The 6199-nt window shown below is 38.4% G+C and overlaps 1 pseudogene; it reads left to right on the forward strand.

Annotated features, from left to right (window-relative positions):
• The first annotated feature begins 270 nt into the window (after window positions 1-270).
• Window positions 271-4581, forward strand: LOC149560086 (cytochrome P450 750A1 pseudogene; annotated as a pseudogene).
• Window positions 4582-6199: the final 1618 nt, after the last annotated feature.

Here is a 6199-nt window from a genome sequence, read left to right on the forward strand (position 1 = left end):
ATTATTGCGTATTGCATACTCGGAAGTATTGTTCGTAAGCTATCCGAATTTGTCATATTCGCTTGACAAATAACATATTGAATTCAGCGTCTACACTCAAACATTGGCATTGTATAACGTAATTCCTTGAATAGATATACAGGGCCCGCAAACCTTGACTATTGACTATGCCGAGCAATAGAGGTATCTCTCCCTATATATAAATAGAAGCCCACGAGCAGAGGAGTATTCAAAGAAGTTTGTGTGTGTGTCTGCTAAGTACATTTCACAATGGCACCTTCCTTTGAATTTCTCGGAGTGAGGGCCGAACAACTTTGTGGCCAAATGACTGCTCTAGGTTTGGCATGTAGTTCGTGTGGGTACTATTAAAGCAGTTGAAGAGGAATCCTAAGTTACCTCCTGGGCCAAGCCCATTGCCTATCATAGGAAACATCCATCAGCTTGGGAAGCTTCCCCACCTTAGTTTTCATGAGCTCTCAAAGAAGTATGGGCCTGTGATGTACTTGAGACTGGGTTTTCTGCCCTGCGTGGTGGTCTCTTATTCTGAGATGGCCAGGGAGTTTCTGAAGACACACGATTTATCGTTCGCTAACAGACCCTCTACTGCTGCTGGAAAACATATCGGTTACAACAACAAGAACATGGGCTTGGCTTCTTATGGTCCTTACTGGAGACACATGAGGAAGGTCTGCGTCACGGAGTTGAACAGTGCGAAGAGAGTTGAGTCCTTTCGGTCCCTCAGAGCAGAGGAGGTTTCTCTCGCTATGAAATCTATGTGGGAGAAGAGCAAGCAGGGGACTGTTTCTGTGAATGTCAGCAAGTCTCTGCTGGATATCACCTCGGCCATTATTTGGAGGATGCTGACTGGGACGAGATTCGACGTTGATGATGTGACTGGGAAAGGGGGCGAACTCAAAGACATGGTGAGGGAGATTATCAGCACCCTTTCTGCTGTTAACATTGGGGACTTCTTTCCTTCCATAGATTGGATGGACCTGCAAGGCCTCAAGAAACGCATGGTGAATGCCCACAACTTCTTCGACAGGATTCTTGGGAGGATTATAGACGACCATATTGAGCACAAGAGAAGGGCTCTGGAGGAGAAGGAGGAGTGGAGTAAGGACATTCTGGATGTGCTGCTCGACTTAGAAGAATCCCAGTCTCTCGACGTGGAGTTCACTAAAGATAATATCAAGGCAGTCCTCTTCGTACGTCGCTTTCACTACCCTCTCTCTCTTGATCTTTGCTCGATTCTGTTTTAGGGTAGAAGTTTTGTAAAATAGTTTGTCTAGATAAGATTATGATCTCAACCCAATTGGAGAATAGAAAAAAGAGATCATATTGTTAAGGTCAAGAATCGAGTGAATATTCATTTTATTTGTAGTTCCTTAGATTTGTTTGTTCTTCTAACAATTTATTCCTACAATATATGTTTGAACAGGATCTGTTCATTGGTGGGATGGAGACAACAGCAACTAGCATGGAACGGGCAATTACTGCACTGCTCAGGCATCCCCGGGTGGCCAAGAAACTGCAGGTGGAAATTGGCTCTATTGTAGGGGATGAGCGCATGGTAACTGAATCTGACCTTCCCAACATGCACTACATGCAATGCGTGATTAAAGAGTCGTTGAGGCTGTACATGCCAGGACCGTTGTTGCTCTCCAACGAGAATAGCGAAGCTGTGACTGTAGGACCACAGGGCTATGTCATACCAAAGAAAACAAAGCTTTTTGTGAATGTGTGGGAAGATCCGAAGGAGTTCAAGCCCGAGAGATTCGAGTGCAACAAGAACTTTGAGTACCAAGGGCAGGAGTACGATATGCTGCCGTTTGGGACAGGGAGGAGGGGCTGCCCGGGTGGGCACATTGCAATCGGGCAGATGTCGTTTGTTTTGGCTCAGTTCTGGCACTGCTTTGAGTGGAGGCTCGAAGGCGATCCTGCTGACTTGGATATGGAAGAAGAGTTCGGAGTCACCGTGTCAAGGAATAACCACTCTTTGCCATTCCTTCCTTGAAACTGACCGCAAGGTTCTAGCCTAGTCTTTCTTTAATAAGAAATGTATTGTTTTATTCGTGATAGCTCCTGCTGTCCAACCACCTGATAATATATGCTTTGAAATTTCACATCTCCTCCATGTATCTCTAGTTACTTTTGTAATGGGGTATGTTAAATTCCTTTCCTACAGAATTCCCAATCTTTCCTAAATGTGTCCAACACCTTGTCAAGTGCTGCAATGATAATCTCTCCATTGCTAGAAAAAATAACTCCACACATATGATTCTACATCTTCTTCAAGTATAACTAATATATTTTCAAGTGTGCAAAAAAATCTTCATCATTGCTATTTGAATGGAAAAATGTAGTTTCACATCTCCCATTTTCTTTACCAATACAAAATAAGGTCTTTTACTTGCAATGAATCCCCCTTGAAGAAGAAGCTAACTTGAAATGATAGGCATTCTTCTTCTTCTATTGCCCCCAATTTTTTATGATCATATTAGTCCTTGCACTCTAAAAACTAGTATCAAAGGAAATAACAAAATGCCTTGACTGAAATTCTCATATTCTTCCCCTCAATGAGATTCCCTTATGCTCTATGCTCAAATTGGCTTCGACCTACTTTAATACAATAGAAAATCAATCTATAGGTCAAAATTTTCATCTTGTCTTGTTAGACATACATTTATAACAGCTCCAAATATTAGATTTCTATTAAGATTAACAAGCTCATTTATCATTTAGTAATAGCATTCACCTCGAACAATAGCAATGTCTATTAAGGTGGCTGAATTCAATTGTAACAAGCATCTCTCACCCTTTTCACCCTAGGTGTAATGCCTGTTTTAATCAATAAGTACCCAACATTTGACATAACAACACTCACACAGCAACAAATTCAACATCCAACATTACAATATTTGTCAAAGAATGTCATTAGACAAATTAAAAGCTTGTATAACTAGTGTAGATATGATATAATCATTTTTAAATCTCATTTGAAATTACAAAGGCAGTATTCACGTTACTTGTCAAAGTAGCAACTCCTATCCCCATGTGTGTCCAACCCACTTCAATATTATCCAATCCGCTTCAATTATTTATATTGCCTCATATTAAAAATGTTCACCTATTGAGGATAAAAATGTCTTTATCCCAAGGTTAAAGTAAGAAAACTATGGGTTAATATTAACAAAAACAATGACTTTAAACATTCATAGCACAAAAAAAACTCCCAATAACCTATAACCTATGTGTGACTAGCCATTGCATCTATTTTATTTAGCCACTCACCATTCAAATCCAATCAACAACTGTATACATCTTGTTTGTCCTTTCATGTATCTTACAGTGGTAAGTCACAAGAAATTAGAAGTACATCCATCCTACATCGCAGTGACTTTAAATTGGACCAGCAAAATGGAAAATTAGATCAAGCATTCAGATATTGAACTATTTTAAGGATTGTATAATAATAATCAAATGATCCAATGCACGAGAAGATTGCTGCACATGATGCTCAGAGACCTGGACAAATAAAAAAATTTGATGGAGCCAATCAGACAAAGTTGCATCATTATTATGAAAGTTCGAGAGTATGATTACAATTTGGTTCAATAGCTTATAACTGTACTCATGAAATTTTAATCAGGATTGGATTCAAGTACCCATATAGATGATGAGAACATGGAGAGTCCCTTTGACATTCATCAAACACGGTTGGAAAGTAGCTGAAGGAAAATCATAAACTGTGCGTTCTAAATAAGTTTTACTCCGCTTAGATGAAAAGGTGATGAATATGTGTAATGATCACAACACACCTTCTATGGATTTAATTTTTATGTGATATTTATTGAATTATGAAATGTTATTGAGGAAATTTATAGTATAATAATCAAATTGAACAATTATGATTCTAGAGATGCATGCATGTGTGCGATTAGATTTTTGAAAAGATCGCATCCGCAAGAGAACTAAATATATTGGTATCACTTCAGTGCTAGCATCGAGTTTCTATCATAGGATCAATCCTAATAGTAAGAATGTCAAGGGCATCATGATCCAATAAGAAAGATCTCGCTCATTTTGGACGAGAGGTTATTGTATTGAAGGAGCTGGACAGAGTGGATCAAAGACAAACACGAATGCAATGATAAACATTCAAATCAATAAGAAAAACACAAAGAAATAAAGTTGTGCTACAGCATTTCATACTCGTTAACATATCTGAAATCTATTACAAATCCATAGAATGCTACAGCATTCCATCCACTCATGATCCACCATGAAAACCCAAAATGGGCTCTACTGATCCACCATGATCAGATAAACATCTGATGCTCAAATCCTTACATAATGCCTCTACTTATAGAGGTCTGAGAACTCTCTAGAATATCAAACACATGTATTGCATGACATATAATATTAATATATATCAATTAATATATGCAACTACTGGTAGTTGAAGACTGATTCTGAAATGACCTTGGGCAGCTGTATGTGGCTGTTTGTCTGTGGCTGTGGACGGCTCTGCGGCTATGGATGGTGGGAGAAATTAATACTGCCAACACTCCCCCTTAATTTCTTCCACTAATGCTACTGCATTTATATTGTTTTCCCTCATTATAATTACTTCGGGTTTTACGGCTTACCCCTAACCAATGCAATTATGAAGTGGTTTCAAGCTCACCACAAACTTCTCAAACATTACACAAATGGTTTCAAGATCACCATAAACTTTGCACTCCAATGGTTTACAAACCAAGCATTCATTGGTTCTACTGACCATGAATCATCACTACGGAGAAACTATCCTCACTCTGGGCCTTTCTCTTTTGTATCTGCATCAAACTAATTATTGAGTCCATATAAAAAGAAATCCATCTATCGAGATACATGGGTGCCCAGTCGCTGTACTCGCCAGTTCTATAGGAATCCTTTTCAGATACATGGTTCATCAATACATTCAGTCAAACTCTAGGGTGTCGGGTACAACTGATAATGCACCCCTTACAATACATTATTAACAAGCAATTCTCATTCAATCTTCATCACTTGATTGGGGGATATCAATTCAGCAATCTACTATTACATGACCACATTTGATATGACAAAGCCTTAAACATTTTCTAATCCAGATTTCAACACTTAAACTCCAAATCAGCACACACAGAGACCTTTGCACTATGACAACAAGCTTTAGCACACAATCTCACCTTTTATTCAACATGTTACACCTAAGATAACTAACTTAACTTTAACAACTAATGCATAACAATTAACACACATATTTCAAACACAAACATAATAAAAATTTCCATAATCAATATCTTCCGTGTCATGTGTATGCATTCTTTGTCACTCCTGCTTGCACAAAGATGCTCCACACGCTTCTAATCTATGAATGATAGCGTCACACAACACTAACTCAAACACACTTCAACTTTGGCTTTCTTCTTTTCATAGCTTCTTTGTTTCTCATAGCAATCTCTTGACTTGTTCTTCTCTTTATTCTTGCAGAAGATAACTTCAAATGCCATTGCTTGTTGGGCTACGATGCCACAACACTCTTCATCGATTTTAAACTTCTCGAGCTCTCCACGATCTCTAGGATCATATTCCATTAGCTCTGATACCACTTGAAGGAGCTGGACAGAGTGGATCAAAGACGAACATGAATGCAATGATAAACATTCAAATCAATAAGCAAAACACAAGAAATCAAGTTGTGCTATAGCACTTCATACTCATTAACATATCTAAAATCTATTACAAATCCATAGAATGCTACAGCATTCCATCCACTCATGATCCACCATGAAAACCCAAAATGGGCTCTACTGATCCACCATGATCAGATAAACATCTGATGCTCAAATCCTTACATAATGCCTCTATTTATAGAGGTCTGAGAACTCTCTAGAATATCAAACACATGTATTGCATGACATATAATATTAATATATATCAATTAATATATGCAACTACTGGTAGTTGAAGACTGATTCTGAAATGACCTTGGGCGGCTGTATGCGGCTGTTTCTCTGTGGCTGTGGATGGCTGTGCGGCTGTGGATGGTGGGAGAAATTAATACTGCCAACATGTATGCTATCGGCTATGTATTGACTGGTTATGTATAGGAAATTATATAATTTTAAAAATACAGAAAACTATAACTAGTATTTGCATTTTTGAAGGA

Source organism: Cupressus sempervirens, chromosome 4, assembly GCF_028749045.1.
Source record: "Cupressus sempervirens isolate cs-2001-9-10 chromosome 4, ASM2874904v1, whole genome shotgun sequence".
Taxonomy (NCBI): Eukaryota; Viridiplantae; Streptophyta; class Pinopsida; order Cupressales; family Cupressaceae; genus Cupressus; species Cupressus sempervirens.